We start from the raw sequence: 21,827 nt of genomic DNA on the forward strand, positions 1-21,827 counted from the left end.
TGGTCTAGCATGCCCTTCATAATTGTGGTTAGTTCCCCAGTCTCACCTTTTTCTACTCCTCCATTTATTCAGTTTGCTGAAATATCACTGGTTTTATATGGAAGAAAGAAAGGAAAAAAGGTAGGAAGGAAGGAAGGAAGGGAGAGAAGGATGGAGGAATCTCATAATAAGGAGCCAAGGCCCAAAGTGACAATAGCAGAGACAAAATTCATCCTCAGCTCTGCTTTATTTTCCAGAGTGCTACTCTATGTAGTAAAATAAAGAGAAAGTACAAATAAAACAAGCAAACAACAGCAACCTCTAATATCCTTGAGAGCCTATAGAAAAAATGAATGTGATTTGACAAAGAAGAGTAACTTCAGTTAATTCTGAATTCAGATAGAACTATCATTTACTTACTGAGGAACTGTTAGCCTACTGTGAACCTCAGTCTCATCACCTATAAAGCTGATGTAATTAGACCATCTCCTGCCACAGTTGTAATAATTCATTGACAACGCGTTTGCATGCTTAGCGTGTTATGGCACAAATGTCTGCTAGAACCCTTCTGTCTTTCCCCTTCTATTTTCGTAAGCATTTTACATGTGTTTAGAGTGTGGGCCAGCCTTCATAAAACTATGGCTTTCCTTGTGTTGCAATGCTAACAGTGACAAGAATTCCATGACTGTTCCCACAGCTACTAATACCTTTCAGTGAGTATATGCTCTGTGCCAGGCACTGTAAGGGGCGCTTTGTTATGTATCACTTCCTTTAGGCTCCCAAAACCTTAATCTGCTTCTTGGAAACTTTGAGAAAGTGATTCTTCAAGAAAAAGTTATCATAGTCAAGCACATTTCATAAATATTGAAAATTCTATGCTCTTCCTGGAAATTCATACTATCTAATTAAAAAATAAAAGATCTTTAGAAGTCTTATATTAAACTGTATTTTATTGACCTACATATCACTATGAAAATCATCTCCATGATTAGCTTATTTATTTATTTATTTATTTTATGTTTGTGCTTAGCATCTGCTTATATTCTGCAGCCCTAATGTTCTTTGGAAAACATATTTTGACTCTATGTACTGAATGCTACTTAAGACCAAGTAAAAGTTTGGTAAAAGTTTTGCATTCCAGACGTTACCTTCTTTACTGCTTTCCCTGTTGGATACTATTCATTGTTATGTCCTTGATTCATTTATACTGTGATAGGTTGGATTTCCTCCCTCATCACAGATCATTCTGCTGCTCATTATAAAAACCACAATTTCTGCTATATATATCTATATCTACACACACACACACACACACACACACACACACACAGAGAGAGAGAGAGAGAGAGAGAAAGAGAGAGAGAGAGAGAGATAAAGATAGAGAGATAAAGAAAGAGAGTTAATCTATAGAATTTAGGGTTAATACTTTGGTTTTTAATCTAAACTATCATGTTGGATTAATGAGATTTAATTTTTGTTAGAATTTTAAGCTATTGAATGAGGTGTAAAAATAATAATCATATTGTATTCAAAGTGTACTTTTCCTTATGATATAATTTAAATTTTTTTTTTCAAAATGGGTATAATTTTGTCTAATTGTTCCTTAAGGCAGGAATTGCTGGGATTAAAATTAAAGGGAATAATAAAATAGCATTTTAAAGAGTTCATTAGAACAGGGATATTATTCTATTTTTGTTTGAATAAAGCGAAGGCATGACAATGTCTGGCACAGAGTAAGTATTCAATAAATACTTAATAAATGAATGAACTTCTATGCCATAACAAGAAAATTGTAAGTTATAAAATCATAGCTGACACATATATCTCTTCCCTAATGTCCTTAATAAGTAGTCTAATGCTCTAGTTTCTGCTCTGTGTTAGAACTGGGCATTGAGAGTGTTTGAGGTAGTCATCTAAATTATTATGCTTTTTATCTTTTTAAAAAAATGTCAGATTTTTCTTCTGAAAAATTTTGGAATAATGGCTATCATTAGGCATATTCTAATTACTCTTATGTTTGTACTAACTGGTAAAGAAAAAGTTATTCACTGACATTTGTTACATCATAAGGCTGACTTTATTCATGATCATTGCAATAGGTACAGGTAGCTTGGCAGTGGAATTTTGCAGTTGGGGAGACTAACTGAGCTCAACTCTGAATACAGCATGAGCAAGTGGGAATTTATAGCCAAAGAGCAGGGTGAGAGTCAGTGGATGGAAAATTACTAAGAGAAAATATCAGGGACGAGAGGGATTCTGGCTAGACCAACATAACAAGATTCTTGCTGAAGACAGGCCGGGGTGATCAGTCATCACTGGAGGGCAGGCAGAGGATGAGGAACCAAATATCAAGGGTGAACCTTGTTATTAAACTGACTTAGCAAGCCTCTTTGCTAAAACTAGATTTAACAAGGAAATGCACAGATGAGCCTAGGAGAAGATTCAGAAGGCTAGTAAATCTTCATCAAGCAGAGACTGTCAAAACCTCAAGGTATTTTAAAACAGACCTTTTTGTTTGTTTGTTTGTTTCTTGTCATTAAAGCCAAAACTCCTTCCCATTTCTTTTATGTTTTCTTCTTAAGGTGTTTTATCAAATTCTTTATTTCTTAGGATTTCCTTACCTAGTCTCATAATTATATAGAACACTAAGATTTCTTTTGTCTATACTTTCCAGGAGCTACCAAAAGAATGGCTGAATTAAGAAATTACTAGACAACATAATACTCTAAGAAGACAGTTTAATTCCTTAGGAACATCATGTGAGTTAAGTTACTTTTATAATTGTACAAAATAATAGGTATTTGAGAGTTGGGGAAAGTCTAGATAAAGGTATTATTCAGCCACACTGTGGTGATCTTGCCTTCTCCCCAAGTTAAACCTTTCTGATGCTGAATTTAGTTCAAGAACTGCATGTGGGAATCAATGTTGTAAAGAAAATAATGTAACTGTTATTGCAAAAGTTCTTCCAAGATGGTGGTGTAAGTGCAGATATAACAGGGAAAGATATGACAGTATTTTGATAGAAAATCTAAATAACAATTGCTTGACCTCTTCAGAAGCAATAAGGGCAAAGGAAAATGTGTAGAGATTTGCAACATTTGCCTTTGCCAGTGGAGCCACTGACTTCTCACAAGAATTCATTTCTTCAGCTAAATACATTGGAAACTTCATCTAATGTGTACACATGGTGGGAAGTAGGGGATACCTGTGTGTTTACCTGTGTGTGGTCTCCTCTCACCTATTTGTGCCTCATAAAACACCTCAAAATGCAACATGATCATTGTTTAAGAAGCACATTTTGTACTACTACATTTACAAGTAATATTAACAAAGTTGTTGCAAGTCATTATAAGAGATCTATATGAAGCTAAAAATTCAACAATTTTGATGAATCTGAATACTCACAGAGTCCACGGGATGCTTAAATCATTCCTTGACGAGTATAAGCTTATTCACCCTAGGATGTTAGTTGAAACTTGACCATCTCTGGCTGCAGTTCCATTCATTGCTGGGAGGTTGCATGTGTTAAAATCTTCTTTATGTTGAGTTGCCATCTATATCTCTATCTCTGTAACTCCCATCATCCTCTGCCCTTTAGGGACACAAAGAACAAATTTAATTTCCATTCTCTCTGACAGCTGGCCATTCAATTATTCATTCATTTATTCAACAGGACTTTATTGAGTAACAACCATATGTAGGCACTGAGGACTCAAAGGTCAAAAATACCAAACCATGTTCTTAGGAATGTCACGGTCTATCATGTCATCCCCTTGTAATAGCTCTTTCACAGGGCGAAAACTTGTTCTTTTTGTCACTTCTCATGGGTCATAGTACCAGGCTTCCTTACTATTCTTCTCTTTGAATGAGTTGGAATTTATTAAAGTTCTCAAATAATGGAGTCCTGGCTGAACACAACTCTGTAGGTATTTATTGACCAGAGCAGAAATACACAAACTTTTACAACTCACATTCTGAATGCTCTGATGCTGTTATGTAACCAAAATCGCTTGTCAGTCACCTCACATGTGACAGTGGTGACTTTGTTTTCAATTTATTGAATTAAATCTGAAATCATTACCCTGCCTTTAAGCCCCTGCCTAATCTACTTGTAATTTATCCACCAGTATCCCCCATATGAATGAATTCATTGTGTATTTTCTTTATTACACATCTTTGTCATGTTCTTCTCTCTTAGAACAACCCTGAATGTCCCATGGTGGCCTCTTTCAAAAGTAAATGTTTTAAAAGGATAATCTTTGATGACTTTTTTGTTCAGGAAACATCTTCAGTCTCTCGCTGCCATGTGGTAGGTGTGGAAGAACACCTGTCAAATTAGTTTAAAGTGTACTATGAGGCCAGGTGTGGTGGCTCACATGTATAATCTCAGCACTCTGGGAGGCCAAGGCAGGCAGATCACAAGGTCAAGAGTTCGAGATCAGCCTGACCAATATGGCAAAACTCTATCTCTACTAAAAAAATATAGAAATTAGCTGGATGTGGTGGCAGGCATCTGTAGTCTCAGCTACTTAGGATCCTCATGGTAACTGTGTGAAAAGAGATAAATTTTATTAATAAAGACAATGAAACTAAGGCCTTTATTGTTTTCTCCTCTGCAACTGCTGCAGATGACACTGATTAGTTTTGTAGGAATAACTATTCTGTACCATACTTGTTGCTAGGGAGAAGTTCGTTACTTTAACACCTGATCCAAGAGCTCCTTTTATGGAGGCATTTGTCTCTGTTTAGGATAATATCCTAATAGATTACTTTTGGGGAAGATGATGACGTTATTAAGGCATGCTCTATAAGAAGCAGTGAAATAAAGAAAGAATTACTCAAAAAGGTTAAGGAGAATTGAGCTTCAGTGGTAATCAGGAGAAAGAGGAGAGGGAAAGAGGACAGAATGTGATGGGAAAACTAAAAATACAAAAATTAGCCAGGTGTGGTGGCATGTGCCTGTAATCTCAGCTACTTGGGAGGCTGAGACAGGAGAATTGCTTGAACCTGGGTTGCAGAGGTTGTAGTGAGCCAAGACTGCACCATTGCACTCTGGCCTGGGCACCAGAGCGAGACTCCATCTCCAAAAAAAAAAAAAAATGAATGTGATGGGAAAGTGGGAAACTGGAACAAAATCGCCAGAGCAAAGTAGCTGGAGGACTTAACGAGCCCAGGATGTCTTCAATTTCATGGTCAAGTTCTGTGCATTGTGATATAATGGTCCTTTCCCCATTGCCACAGACCTTCAGTAATGTTGGTCATATGCTAATGCCTTGTGTGAGTGATGTTTCAGTTGAACTCAAGGACAAGAGACTCTATTCAAAATCTGGACAGAGCAGGGCAGAAGGATGGCGGTGAGATAGTTCAGCAAGAACAAGATATCAGAAGAGAAATCCTCAGAATAGGAGTCCCCTCAAATTAATCCTGCTTTATAGGAACTCTGAAAGGACAGAGTGACCTCAGCAAACATATGGGTTATATTTACATTTCTGCCTGCCAGCTAGACATGAGGCACCTTGAGTGTAAAGACTGTGTATTCAATTTTGGAGTCCCTTGTGTGTAGCCCTCAGATTTCTTCATTGCCTGGTTTGGTTTATTTTCCATTTCCAGTTTCATTCTCAGTAACTTTTGAGTTGTTATTCAAATGTTTATCATTTCCAGGGAAATTTCTCACTTTCTACATGTATAAGGCCACTTTTCTGACACATTGTTTACAAAATACAGTATGCTTTTCATTAGTAAATGTGAAAAACATTCAAATATGCCATTTCCAATCAATTCTGATTTTCTAGGTATTTTATGTCATTTAGTTTAATATCAGTATTATTTCCCCCATTTCAGTCCTAGAATTTAGACACATTTTATATGGAGGCTGACTTGAAATTTCTTACCATTTAGACCTTCTTAGAAGTAATACTAACTTGCGAAAAATAGTAGTAATGGAAACCTACTGCATAAGTCAAGCATTTATGAATGTACATTGTAAGTTCACAGCACATAATTTTATGCTCTGTTATCTATGTCATTGTCAATCTGAACTTATGAAGATTAATTTTGAGAATTAGTTTACTATTTACATTTCATAGCAGGTAGAATGGCTGTTGTTCTCCTGCTGACAATGTAAAAACGATTTATTTCTGTATTTTTTATGGTCAGAGGTTTTAACTTACATGCTTGAATGGAAACTAAAATGTAGTGAAGGCACTGAATTGACAAAAATCAGTTTATGGTAAGATAAACATAATAGAACTTGCCATTCATGAATTTATACTTAGACTCACAGAAATAATTTTAAAATTATATCTGCACAAATGATTATTATAATTATTTTCCACTTAGCAGAATACTGAGTGGTGAGCAGGTGGTCAGAATAGTGGGGCTAGGATCAGGGACACATAGCTTTTAGCTGTGACCCTGTCACTAAGCAGCCGAGTGAACTTGAACACCTTTCTAAGTTACAGTTTGCTTGCTTTTAACATGAGAGGGGATTTTGTGGTGTTGCTCAATGCTAATAATGTTTATAATTCTCGTTTATAATTCTTCATGGGAATCAAAGTTATTTCCCAAATGTAAAAGCAAAAGCTCATAACAGCAAGGATTTCACTTAAAGGAAATACTTCTGAGCATGTTGATAAAATATTAAAGAACTAAGCCAAGATGTTCTTCTCATTATAAAAGTGGACTTCACTAGTTCCAATGGTGTATTATTTTCAGTGTAAAATATATCTCATATGCTGGACTTTTCATGCCTGGACACCATATCTTCTGGAAGGGCATTTATTTATTTTTTTATTATGGTTATTTTCATTTTACACTAACACACAAGACTGTAACTCCAAGGAGAATTGCAGAGAGAAGGAGAGAAAGCTCCTGGTCCGCAGACGGCATCGTTAAGTAGGACAGGCCAAGACATCATTTTTTGTCTTATACTTTGCTACTTGACCACTCCTTTCTCTGTGTGGGGAAGTTCTTTTTGGCACTTATCCATTTTTTTTTCATTCCCAAGTCTGTTTTCTCCTCTTTAGCATTTAAAAGAAAATTATTCAATTTCATCTTGTCTGGCCAACTCACAGCATTTTCCTTGAATAATTGCCTGTGCGGTCACTTCATTGTGATGTAGTTCCTTTGGAAACTCCCTTTAGTGGCTTCCAGTGGGAAAAAGACCATTCCTCAAAGACAAAGGACTAAAACAGCCAGTGAGAAAATCTCCCTGATGATTTGTAGTTTCCAGAGGAACAAATAGATACATTCTGTAGTTTAAGAAAGGAAATGGGAAGTTAATGGGTTAGGAATGGGGACTCTTTTCTTGAAATACGTAATCTGTGATTTAAATAAAAATGCTAATGTGTAAAAAACAAAAAGATAGATCATAATCTTGCATCTTGGCTCTCATATTTTTTTCCTTCCTTTTCTTTCTTTTCCATGTGATATGGTTTGGCTATGTCCCCACCCAAATCTCATCTTGAATTGTAGCTCCCATAATTTCCACATGTCCTGGGAGGGTGGGCTGAATTGAATCATGGGGGTGGGTCTTTCCCGTGCTGTTTTCATGATAGTGAATAAGTCTCATGCGATGTGGTGGTTTTATAAAGTGAAATTCCCCTGAACAGGCTCTCCTGCCTGCTACCATGTAAGATATTACTTTACTCCTCCTTTGCCTTCAGCCATGATTTTGAGGTCTCCCCAGCCATGTGGAAGAGTCCATTAAACCTCCTTTCCTTTATAAATTACCCAGTCTCAGGTATGTCTTTATTAGCAGTGTGAGAACAGACACTATTAAAAACTTAGTTAAATATAATTCTATTAAATTTATATATTTATATAAGACATAAGCCTTGGTATTAATATATGGAATGTTGGTAGAACATTATATAGGATATTATATGGGACTACTAGACAAGGTTGCCTTTTATATATTAGGGTTTAAGCATAGAGAAAAGTAATAAAAATGAGGCCTCTATTTTACTTGTTCACTATTTGACAACCAACTTCCAGGAGAGCATAAAGATTTAATTTTTGTACCTTAAGCTCCATTCTGATTAGTCTGCTTCATTGATTTTGTGTATCCAAGAGGTGAGGAGCAATGCCAAAGATTTGATCACTAATGACTGGCAACATGGCTAACTTGAGGCACAAAGCTATTTTTATAGAGTAGCATGTTTTGATATGCATTACCCAATCAGTTGCTTCAGACCTTTACTCCTGTTTGTTTGTGTACACTTAGTCACTGATTTTAAATTGTGATCTTTTTTCTATGTTTTAGAATCATGACTATAAAGTCTTTCTAAGGACTTCAGGAAAATTTTCAATATTCAGACAATTCAGATTAGTACTTGAGCATTTATTTTATTGCACAAGGTTGATCCCCAAGGGTCCTTAAAGCATGCAAGTTTTGTGCTGGAAGGCAGCATCATTTTTGCCCACATTGGTGGACCTGATACTTGAGTCAGTTTTCAGGCTGCTTTATTTCTTTAGATCCTGATTATTGGAACATTTTAAAAGCACTGTTTAGAAGTAGTCTAGGGTCAAACAAAAAGTTAATTTTTAAGTCTCTGTAAAACTACTGTGTTCATCTTACTTAAGTCAATTTAATTCAACAACTATCAGTTGTCATATAATGCATAGGCTTTGCAGGATATGAAAAAGAAAAAAAGTGTGTAAAATAAAATAATTGTATATTAGTCAGGACTCCTTTTATTGCAAAGCTCAGAAACATCATCTGACTAGTTTATGCCAAAAGATTTCTCAGCAATTAAAGGAAAGGTAAAGTTAATTAATCATGGGAAGGACAGACACACAACTGGATCATCTAAGATTCAAGAACAAGTAGAAGCAATGAATTTCTGGGACATTTCGTCATTACTTATCTCTGCTTCACTCTGTACCTTAGTCTTATTATTCTTTCAAAAGATTTGTTTAATTCACATGAAGCAAAAATGAGCACCAATAGCTCCAAAACATCACAATTGATTGCTCCTATCACAAGAGTATGGTGATTCACTTTCTTATTTCCTGGTCAAAAGTAACCCACAGAACTCCCACTCTAGGTTGTATACAACCCTGTATACACCTAGAGTGGATTATGTATACTCTAGGTGTATGCAGGGTTGTATATGAAGGTGGTAGTTGATACTGAATCTGCAACTGACCTTAAGACATTTGCCCCTTTATAAGTTTGTATTTTCATAGCCACAGAAGGGCAGGTAACACAGACCTGGTCCTGTGTGAAATGTGGGCTGTGGAACTGAGACACATGCTCAGTGAAAGGATATCAGGGCAGGAAAAAAAAATGCCTGTTGGAAAAGAGAGACAGAGAATGAACTGAATTTAAGCCTCAGTGTTGGTGATTGAGTTTGTACTTCCGGCATAGTTTAGAAAACTCAGACTTAAAAACTAACCTAAAATTATCCCCTAGGTTTCTAGCATTCTGAGTATCTTGACGTAATCAAAAACAAGTATTTTCTTCCTGAATACACAAACCAGGTATTGCAGGATTCCTACAGATAAGAGTCTAGCTAAACATGAACCCATCATCCAAAATTACAAATAGTCTGAGCAAACAAATTATGTAAATCAGAGTCAGGAGAATAAAAGGAAAGAAAAAGAAATAGAAATTAACCTTGTAGATCCTCAGATGTTGTGGATAGGGTATAGAATATAAAATAAATTTGTTTTAAAATTCTTAAATAAACGGAAAAGGAATTAAAAATATTAATAAGGGATAATATTTACAAAAATAGGTAGGCAGATCTGAAAAAAATTCCAGACAGAACTTCTAGAAACATATATTATTGATATTAAAAGCTAAATGGTTGGGTTGACAGAATATTAGACACAGGTGAAGAGATAATTAGCAAACTGGAAAACATAGCCAAAGAAATTACCCAGATTTCAACACAGAGAGACCAAGAGATGAAAAATAAATAAGGAAGATAAAAGACATAGATAATCTAAGAAACCGTATCATCAGTCTAACTGTTATTTTAGAAAGAGAGAAGAGTGAGCATGGGAAAACCCAGTTTTCAGAATTGATGGAAGACATGTCCTCAGATTCAGGAAACTGAACACATTGCATGGAAACCGATAAACAATGAAGACAAAGAAAAGACGTTAAAAGAAAGGGCAGTTGAATTAGTTTTAAAGAAAAGATAATTAGTATCATATCAAACTTCTTATCAGTAACAATACAGACTGAAGACATTGAAATAATATTTCAAAGTTTTAGAATATTTTATCATAAAAATGTTGAGAGAAAATAAATGTCAAACAATATAAAGCTCAACCACAAGTCAAGAGGATTGTCTTCATGAAAGAAGAAAGTAAGTTATCCCAAAGGAAGGTCTGAGACTCAAGCAAGGATGATGAGCAAATGGGCAAATACATAGAAATGCATAAATTTAAATTAATAAATTATTAATAAAGGATCATCTAAGATTCAAGACAAGTAGAAGCAATAAATTGCCAGGACACTTTGTCATTTATGTGGCAATAAATTGCCAGAACACTGTGTCATTTATGTCTATATATACACATATATGACTACCCGTAAATACATAAAACAATGAAATGTCTCATAAGAGTAATAAAATAAATAGTTAAAAGGCTGGATGGGAATGAGATAAATTTTGAGGGTGTTAATACAAATTTAAACTTTCAAAAGCTCTATATTATTTAAGAAGAGGTTAGAAATACAGTATACATCACACTTTTATTTATATTTATCTTAAGTAGTAAGATTAACTACTAAAGGAGTAGAAATAGAGTGCACCTCTTTCAATTCATTAGAGAAAACTTCATAGGAAGGGAGAAAAGAAGAAAGAAAAAAGTATAAATAAAATAAGCAACATAAAATACGGTTCTGTAATTCTAAAAATAAATTTAATCTAAGAATACCAACAATCTCAATAAATGTAAATAAATAAAATTTAGCAATTAAATGCAGAGACTTTTCAGATAGACAAAAATAGATTTATGCTATGTATTACTTATAAGTGTCACAAACAAAATATAGGATATAGAAATACTGGCTATAAAAAAGTGGAATACCAAACAAAAGGTTCTATAGCTGGTGTAATATTAAACAAAATAGTCACTGAAGCAAAAGCATTCTTATAGTTTTAATTTACCAGAAAGATGTAACAACCAAACTTGTATGTATCTAATAATATTGATTTCACCTAAAGCAAAAAGTAACAGACCTAGAGAAAGATATTGACAAACTCAATATCATAGTGGGAGATTTTAATACATCTCCCTACCTAAGCAACATAAGAAAGATAAAAAATTAAAAACAATGGAGAATATTTGAATAATAATAAGCTTCCTTAAAGACTGTTTATAGAACTCTGCACCCATCAAGAATATAATTTCTTCTTATGTATATATGACAGTTATAAAAATTGACTACGTTAGGCTATATCTTAATATCAAAGAATAAATATGAACGAACGTATCAGTATTATAGTCTTGACATCATATAGTCTTAGTTTGAAACAAAAAGTCTAAGTACTTAAAAATTAAAGGTAAGTCTGTAATAAAAACTAGAGAATACTAAGAAGTAAATGGTAATGAAATGATTACTTATCAAAACTTGTGGGATATTGTTGAAGTTAGAGGAAAATTCATAGCCTTAAATACTTACACTACAAAATGCTAAGGGTATCTCAGAATTTGAAAAAACAAAATGAAAACAAACCACCAAAAAAGTAGAAAGAAGAAAATAAGCAAGAATTTATGAACTAGAAGAAACGACAGGCAAAAAAGAATCAACAAAGCAAAACATAGTTTATTTAAAAATGTAATAATACCAATTAAACATGACCTTGGCCAGTTTGTTTAGCACAAAAGCATTAGGCAATATTTGGAATGAAAAATAGGAAACAGATAAATATATTGGCTGTATTATAAAATATACAACTTATAATGTTGAAAATTTGAAAACTTACATAAAATAGATACTTTTCTAGAATGATAAAATGTGTCATTTCCCAGTGCCTCTGGTAGCCCTCCCCAAGGACCTCTGTTAAGCAAGGCAGAAATCACCACTAAAGAACTTACTCATGTAACTGAATACCACCTGTTCCCCGATAACCTATGTAAATAATTTTTTTTGTTGTTTTAAAGGGAGCCATGCAGCTAAAGACAGAAAGAGAGAGGGAGAGAAACAGAGAGAGTAGGCAGGGGAGTGGGACTCTCTTTGATAAAACAAAACAAAACCAATATTGAAATATTGCAACTGTGCATTGATTTCCTATTACTAATGTAGAGTGTATATGTATGTGATATTTTAAGAATATGGTAAAATCTAGCTATAAAGAAACATATTTGTACCTACACTGGGGAAATGACAAGCCTAATCACGATGCCTTTAATATAATTTTCTATGACTGAACATGTTATACAGATATTTATTCTGGCAACAACATAATAAAATGATTCAAATAAAGAAAGATAAAATGTGTCAAAATTGACTCAAAAAGAAATATAAAATCAAAATAACTTTATAATCATTAAATAGGGAATCAATAGTTGACAGTATTGTGGGGTTGTCCAGAACTACATTCTTTTCCACAGAGAACCTAGTGAAAGGTGGAGGTGGTGCCATATGTGGTTTCTTAGCTCTACTTTATTTGGGGTAAAAGCTCAGGAGAGACTAGTGAGAAGACTTTACCTCACACAAGTAGGTAAAATACAACTTGAATTTATATTAAAGGATTAAATTTAGCATACATCCTTGAAAGAAGACTTCCTAATGCAGCTCTGTTGCTTTCCTGGTAGTTCCCGTCAAGACAATAAATACTATAGCATATGTAAGTTTTCTTAAAAATTTCAACATCCTAATGGAATTACAGGCTGGAAAAAGAGAGAAACAAACTCTCCTCATACCGTATGTAATTTTTCCTGACTAGGCTGCCGTTGACCCTGATCTTACCCCAAACCATTGTACCTAACCAGAATGGGGAGCAGAACAGAGTCAACTTCTGTGGAAACAGGTAACTTGCAATTCTTCTCTGATTGGTTTGTTCATATTTTTTGGCCATTTACTTCTGAATTTATTATTTCTTAATTTGTATGATAATTTTTTTCTATCAATTATATTGGAAATATTTTTCCAGTCTACCATTTGTAAACATTTGCCACAACATAAATATATAAATATGTCAAAAGTTTTCTCCTTTGTGGTTTTGGAATTTCTGTTTTAAAAAGTTCTCCTGTAGCCCAAAGAGAAAAAAGATGGTAACACAAACTGATGTCAAGATGATCTAGTGGCCAGTGGGTACTTTGACCTGCTGCTGGGCAAGGTATTTCTAGGCAGGGGATATTTTACTGGACTTGCCAAATCATACCCAGTATACTCCTATCTACCCAAACCAAGATTAACCATGCACTGACCATTGCCATGACTTAGTATCAACAAAGCTCTTTTTAATTCTTCACTTTAAATTGTATATTCACAAGTAAAAGTTGAAAGAGTTATTCTCCATTTTTAACCTTGCTTTCAGTCATGGTGTAGTAGCTTTTAACGTATTTCTTAAATAACCTCTTTAAATTTGCAGACATTTTCTTCCTGGTTTAAAATTCTTTTAACTGTATGTTAATTTTCTTTTTCATATATTCTCCAGATAATCTATAAGACCAATCTATTTGTCACCTTCACATTTCAAGTACTAAGAACATGCAATGGGCAATAACCCCTGTGGAACAGTTTTCAAGACAGAAACAATAAAGTAGAGTTAGAGTGACATTAACATAAAGGTTAGTGCTGTAAAATAAGATCTCTTTTTATTTTGTCTTTATCTTTTTAAAATTTTGCCTTTATCTTTAGAGGCCTTGAAATATGTGAATGTGACTTACTAAAATTCATCTGATTGTATCTGAGCATATAGCTGGGTGACCTCCATATGAAGACATTTTTAAGTGGTTATTGATTGACTAATATGAAAAGATTAATTTTAAGACAAATGCATTATAGCTACTAAATATGCATATTTGTTAAAAGTATATTTTTCACTATGAAAAAATTCCAACCTCAATATAGTACACACATTTGTCACAATTAGAAATTAATTATTTTCACCCCAAATTCGTCTCTCACAATTTTCAGATTTGGTGACAGTTCCTTTGAATCTCGAAACTGGACCCAGACAGTTTTTTCTTACCCAGATTTTCTATCTCCTCCTTCCCCTTCTCCTCCTCTTACTTATCTTCTTCTTCCACCTCCAAAACGTTTCTTTGGATGTTGCTACTTCTCCTCCACTGAAAGTATGGTACTGGTTTTCTCCTTGGAAATGTAGAAATGTTCCTGGGCAGAAATATGTTCATCTGTTTGTCTTTCTGATTCAAAATGGCAAGCAGAAGCTCTAGAGTTCAGATTCATTTATCTTTATGTGGCTTGCCTGCATTTGTGGAGTCAATCTCATTTCCTCCAAAGGGATTGACCTGAAACCGCAGTGAGTATTCAGCTGGAACATGAGCACTGGCAAGGAAGCCTCTGCCTCAGGGAGCAGCCTGCTTAGCTTCATAAGCCAAGTGAAGGGTACCTAGGCTGTGACCCAGGATCCCAGGTTTGAATTTGTTAGTTTCCAGAAAGGCTATCCATTGTGATTGATATGATTCTCTGAAAATAGATTATTTGACTCATGGAATTTCTTTATTTTTACATGCAAGTTGAGGTCATCTTTATGGAATGTAATAGTAGAGCTAATTTAAAAGTTTTCTGCCACGCATCCTTAATTCCACAGCATAGTTTTTCAAATAATGTGTGTAGTCCATGTATTGAAACTGTAACCACTTTAGAGATCTTACTGTTTTATTTCTTTCATTTAAAGTTTGCTTATACTAATTCCTTTCAATAATTTAGAAGGGTGTGATATTTAAGCAAAAACAAAGAACACAGTGCTTAGCATTTTTTCCTAAGTCGGAATGGATAAAGGGGAGCTATGTCAAAAGGAAAGTTTTAACACTATATGTCATGCACATCACATTTTAGTTCAAATTAATAATAGCTTTGCTTATCTGTCAGAACATTTTGTTGGATGTAAACAACATTACATCGTCTGATGATTGGGAATGGTCTAGCTGGGTGTCAAGTTTCATTTGGTTTGGTTTTTCAGCAGCATTCACTCAAAAGACATTAACAGGAAAGTGAAAAGACCACATACAGAATGGGAGAGAATATTTATAGCTCATATATATGATAAAGGACTTGTATCAATGTAAGTCCTTTTATAAAATAACTTACAACTTGATAATAAACAAATTGAAAAATGGGCAGAAGTTTTGAATGGACAGTTATTTTACAAAATAAATTACAACTTGACAATAAACAAACTGAAAAATGTACAAAAGATTTGAATAGACAGTTCTTCAGGGAAGACATACAGATGGCCAATATGTAAATAAAAATATTTCAACATCATTGTCATTAGAGAAATAAAATTAAAACCACAATGAGAGACCACATTGGATGTCTCTCAGACACACTAGGATGACTATAATGAAAAAAGACAGACAGTAACAAACCTTGATGAGGATATGGAAAAACTGGAACCCTCATACGTTGCTGGTGTGAATGTAAATTCATGCAGCTGCTTTAGGGAACAGTTCAGCAATGCCCCAAAATTAATCATGGAGTTGCCATATGACTAAGCAATTCCAATCCTAGGCATGTGGTCAAGAAAAATGTCCACATAAAAATTTACATATAACTGTTTACAGCAGGATTATTCACTGTATTCAGTAAATGGAAACAACCCAAATGTCCAAATGATGAGCAGATAAATAAAAGTGGTGTATCTGTACAATGAAATATTATTTAGCCATAACAAGGAATGAAATGCTGATATATGCTATGACATGGATGAATTTTTAAAAAATTACGCTAAGCAAAAGAAGCCAATAACAAAAGGCTACATATATGTTAATCCATTTATGTAAAAATCCAGAATAAACAAATTCATAGAGACAGATTAGTGGTTTTTCAGGGACTGTAGGGAGGGACTGCTAATGGTTGCATGATTTCTTTCTAGGTAATGAAACTTTCTGGAATTTAGATAGTGGTGGTGATTGCATGATTCTGTGAATGTATTAAAAACCCTGAATTATCTACTTTTTAAAAAGCGAATTTTAAGGCATGTGGATTATATCTCATTAAAGCTGTTAAAAAGAGCAATAACAAAAAAGAAAGAGGAACAGAGTCCAGACTGGGACTTTTGGATTGGCAGTAACTGATGGACATAACTGGCTATTAATATATATGTCAGTGCCAAGGAATGTGTAATCTCAGTGCCTGCTGTTTGTGAGCTTCTGTGCATGGACTTGTTTACTTCCTGTCAAGGGTGATCATAGACTTTCCCCCATCGTCAGCATGGTGGCTCACTCTTACACTACCTTCCAGCTCCCTCATTCCAGGTAACACTTTGGAACAACTATTTGCTTAGACCCCTGGGAGTGCCAAAAAATCTCTGCTTACCCACGCAATTTCCTCCTCTACTCTCCGTTCAGTTTAACCTTTCCATCCTAGTGAGAAGGATGGCGGTAAGGCAGGAACTATTTGGGTGACTGACTTGAATGTGCTACTTACTGCCTCTAGTGATCTTTCATCTTTGAAGTTCTCATTTGGTCTTGTAAATGAAAAGGGACTTGAAAAAAAATTACTGAACTCACTGGCTAATTGAATTGGAATTGAAACCCCTTTGCACTTCATTTACAATTTTTTGTGCTTAAAATAAGTTAACATGGGTGTAGCAAGGAATTAAAGGCTGTATGAGCAAAGCACTCATTGTGTTGTTGGTTGTAGTAACAGTGCAAACATGTGGAGCACTATGTGCCATGACTTGTTCTAATTGCTTTATGCATAACCCAACTAATCCACATCACATCCTAATGAAGGAAGTAGGATTACTATTTTTGTTTTATAGATGAAGATGGTTGACACTAGAAGAGATTTGGTGAATTATCTCACCATAACTTGGTTAACTACTCTTAACCAAGTACAATTCCTAACCATTGTACATACTTCCCTGTCTGCTACACAGACTCTAAAACATTTAGTGCCTGTGCATGTATGTTTGCCAGTCATAGTAATGATAATAATTAGTACTATGCAAAAAATACTTATTTTCTTCTTACTACAATGTGACGGAAAATTTAGAATTTTAGTTCAAAGGATACTTATAGTTATTTTTCTTTCTTTCTAAACTTGATGAGCGAGAGATCCAAATCTGATGTCTGTTTCTTTGAACATGGAGTTGAGGGTATTCCCCAGTCTCTTTTACATTAGTTGTGAACTGAATTATATTGAGTAGAATCTGGGTTCCACAGCTGGTCTATAAAAATCTCCCATGTGCTTCTCTATTCTCTTTTCTCTTCCCATCAGTTGGGATAGCAGCTGTTAGGGTGATCTTAACAGTCATGTATGAAGATGGTATAGCTGCTGACAACCTGAATTTTGAAAGACTCTGTAGACAAATTGCTTCACTTTTCTGAACAAACAGGTCTATAACAAGCAAGAAATAAAAGTCTATTGTTTTAAGCTGCTGAAATGTTGGGGTCTATTTTTTTTTTTATTACAGCATCACATCCTAACTGGTATAACAAATTATATTAATTATAATTAGAAAAACTAATTTATTCTTCTGATTTGCATATTATCTAATTATTAAGGAATAAGTGAATGGATGAATAAATAAATAAATAAATGTAGGATTTTGGAGGAGTTTAGGTATTTGTTGAGTTCTTAGTATTTGCTAGAATCTTATATGCTGTTGCAAATCCTCACAATTCCTGAAGTAAATTACTGATACAAAGTCTCATAAAAACGTACACTTTCCACTTCTCCAGGTATCTCAAATGATGACAACTTATTTTCTTGTCATTTGAGATACCCTAGAATAGTGGAAAATGTGAGTATATGTGAGTAAGTAGAGGAGGAAACACACCGAAGTCAGGTTACTGTGTACCTGCCTTTGTTAAAGGATAGGTGGGTTGGTGAATTCCTTTTGGTTCTCATATTCCTGAGCAAAGATTGCAAAGACTTTTGGGCCATTTCAGGTTATTGCCTCAGGATTCATATATTTTATTTCTTTCTCTGTTGATAGAGAGAACGTCACTTTGCCTTCAGATTTGGCCATGTTTTTTAAAATGTGTTAACTCTAGACTTTTATCCCTGGACAATGATCAAATTTACTTTTCTGGCTTTGTTTTTGTTTTTGTTTTGGTGTGTGTGTGGCATGTTTGTATGCAAAAGAAAATAGTTTTATAAATGAAAGTTTTCCCGAGTATCTAAGTCCTATTGGGTATTAAATAATTTATTAATGTGAAAAGTGGACTATGTTATGTGTAGCATACATATTAACGTAGATTTTTAAAATAAAACATATTCCATATCTTTTTTTTAAGAATTGAGGAAATTCATTTCTGTGCTTAGGATAGCTCTGTGTCTTGGAATTGTTTGACAGTAATTAATATTAGTCATGATTGCTTTTTTAAAATTAATTTTATTTTTGCCATGGAGTCTTGCTCTGTCACCTAAACTAAAGTGGAGTGGCACGATTGAAGCTCACCGCAGCCTCCAACTCCTGAGCTCAGTTGATCCTCCCACCTCACCCTCCCCAATAGTTAGGGCCATGTGACCATGTACAGCTATTTTTCAAAAAAATTAAGTGTAAAGAGAGGGTCTTGCTATGTTTCTCAGGCTGGTCTCAAGCCTTAGGATTACAAAAGTGAGCTACCATGCCCAGCCAATAATTTCCTTCTTAGCTGATGAAAAAAAGAGAAGTGGCTCTTTGAAGACACAGGGTAGACAGAATACAAGTCTGCTCTTAATCAAAACTGAAGTGTTGGGATGATGGTGACAAAATCTGGGCTCTCTCCAATTTGGACATAATTTGGAGTTGATTTAAACTTGTCATATGCAAACAGATTTCTTGTTTTAATTTCAAGTTGACAGCTACAGATGCTTTAAACACTATTTGTGCCATAAAAAGAAGAATCTCATTGTTTTCTTTGTTACCCCAAATAAACATAGATATTTATTGGAAATTTGGAACTGAGAAACAGTATTTTTCAAGGCATAATCTAAACCCACTTAGCAAAACATATGAAATCTCTTACAGCATATAAAAGTTGTCTTTATGTACAAAGCACTGGAGAGTTTTAAACAACACCTGCATTCATGGCTTGGACTGTTATTCTCTTATTTTTACCTTGCTGTGGACTTAAAGTTCTCATCCATAAATCATTTTTATGAAATGAATAAACGATTTCTTTCATTGATGAACTACAAACTGACTGCACTGGTTACATTATAGCTAAGAGTAACATATTGATAGAGTTCTGCAAAAAGGAAATGAATGCGGCTTTTTGCCTGAGAGGAAGGGAACTTATTAAAGTGAAAGTCAAATTACATTTGGTATGATGGCAAAGAGCAAAACTCAGGTTCAGTAAAGTTTAAACGTATTGACATTTTATTAATAGTTATTTTTAAAGGCTGCTAATGAATTTTTGTAGGGAATTTTAACATTGGCTATTATTGAACTTGAAGCACATGGCTTTAATATTTACTAGTGGTCATCGAATCTAGAGGAAATGACCTGATGAAAATAGAATTAGAGATCCTAATTTCTACCTGATATTTAATGTGAAAATGATTTTATGTTACAGTAATTAGCACACCACGTTTTTAATGCTTAATAAACACCACTATATCCATTGTATATAGTAAAAGAAAATAGTGATTGAATCTACAGAATAAAGTAAAATGTAGAGTTCATATATGCATTAAAAGTCAAATAATCGGCCGGGCGCGGTGGCTCAAGCCTGTAATCCCAGCACTTTGGGAGGCCGAGGCGGGTGGATCACGAGGTCGAGAGATCGAGACCATCCTGGTCAACAAGGTGAAACCCCGTCTCTACTAAAAATACAAAAAGTTAGCTGGGCATGGTGGTGTGTGCCTGTAATCCCAGCTACTCAGGAGGCTGAGGCAGGAGAATTGCTTGAACCCAGGAGGCGGAGGTTGCGGTGACCCGAGATCGCGCCATTGCACTCCAGCCTGGGTAACAAGAGCGAAACTCCATCTCAAAAAAAAAAAAAAAAAAAAAAGCCAAATAATTTAAAGTCCCCTAATACATTTCTGTGCAGAAAAGTATGGTTAAGAAATTTTTAAATTTTTACCATGTAGATAGAATGACACCAATATTAAATAAATAATCAGAATTCATCTGTCTTAAGAACCTAATCATTTTCATAAGGGATCAATTATTTGGTCAAATTGTATGTTTGTTCCCATGCCAAACATCTGGATTAATGGTTGAAAATTTAACTGAGGTACTTATACTGAACTGTTTTTCTGACACATCTGCCTGAATGTGTGTTGATGCTAATGTCTTATATCATTTTTTATTTTAAATTATATCATGCTTTCAATGTGAAACAGATTCAATTTAATTCTCAAACCTAAATTATACTGCATTGCCTACTATCCAATAATTTAATATAGAATCTGTGAAATGATGAAGTGATTCCAGAAATTTCAGAAGATCATGCAATCTCTTTTAATGCACAACTAAAACATTATACACTGATTATGAGTTCTATATTGTCGAAAACTATAAATAACAAAAAATAACAAACTTCTAAAACTGAAGACTTTACCTACATAACATTGTTTTTAAGTTTAGCATATAAGATAGTACGGTCCTGACTACAGAACCACAGAGCATTTATTAATTTTTTCCACTTGTGCGCAGTTTATTTTTCTAATAAATATAAAATTATTGAGATCCCATGATCAATGTCAAAATCATTTACAAAACTTCCTTGAATATAAACACTTCCTATTGTACCTCCTAATTCCACCCTGGAGATCCCTAACATTTTCTGATTGTTGACTTTCCACTGTTTGCATATCTTTGTGCTTTCCAAGCCACTCCAGCTGCAGTGAGCAGGCTTTGCTCATAAAGCCTTTCCCTCAGAGATAAGGCCTGCCTTCATGTAATCTTAGCACATCCCTTCATTTCCTCTTGTGCTTGAGTCCTTTTAAATGTAGCCATTCCGGTTTTAGAAGTGCCATAAACATCTTCCCAGCTCATTGTAGACCATTATCATACTTTTCTTTTTGCTTATACGCTAGATAGAGAAATCCATTACTATGCCACAATGGAATCAAATCATTTTGGAGCATCAGGAAACGTAGATGCCTTGAAATATCAAACTGGATACCTTACAAAGCCAAATCGTAGTGCGATATTATGGTGATCAAACCTCAGAGTGGCATCTGTCAACTATCTCACTATTAACTGAATTTCTAATTAGGAAAATATTGGAAATAGTATGAGAAGTTGGGTATATTCTTAAAGAGCAGAGAAGTTTAGTGAAGAAGGCATAAAGCTGAAGTCTGATCTTGAGGAAGGATTTGGTTGTTTTTTTGAGGGGGTGGTGGGGCAGGTGGTGGTAACCCGTGAAGTTCTCATGCTCTAATCCTAACCTTCTTTTTAACGCTTTTCCATCTACATTACCTGAATGCACAGTTTTCCCAAGACTTTATGCTTTCATGGACTCCTTCTCTTTCTTCTTTCCTTCTTCCCTGTTCCAGGAAGAGTTGGATATTTCTTGTTTGTTTGTTTGTTTGTTTTTCCCCCAGGGAAACTTTTACATAATTGTGGTTAACAATTTCAGCTTCTGAGGAAACAGTGACTTCCTGAGTAGACTACTTCCTGTTGGATGATTCTGTAAACAGACTTTCAGAAGCAACTCAGCACCCATCCAGTAACTTTTCAGCAGGAAAGCCCTTCAAATATTTGAAACTCATTTACATATTCTTCTTCTTGTTCACCTATACCAGAAACAAA

The 21,827-nt window shown here is 34.6% G+C and overlaps 1 long non-coding RNA gene across 1 annotated transcript in view; it reads left to right on the forward strand.

The window, feature by feature from the left end:
* Positions 1–21,827, forward strand: part of LOC141584313 (uncharacterized) — a 572,289-nt gene that overhangs the window by 24,107 nt on the left and 526,355 nt on the right. The window contains exons 2-3 of the long non-coding RNA XR_012517287.1: positions 2,654–12,971; positions 13,602–13,734. This is a non-coding gene — a long non-coding RNA (uncharacterized LOC141584313). The remainder of the gene's footprint in view (positions 1–2,653; positions 12,972–13,601; positions 13,735–21,827) is intronic.

The sequence above is a fragment of the Saimiri boliviensis genome, chromosome 4 (assembly GCF_048565385.1).
Source record: "Saimiri boliviensis isolate mSaiBol1 chromosome 4, mSaiBol1.pri, whole genome shotgun sequence".
NCBI lineage: Eukaryota > Metazoa > Chordata > Mammalia > Primates > Cebidae > Saimiri > Saimiri boliviensis.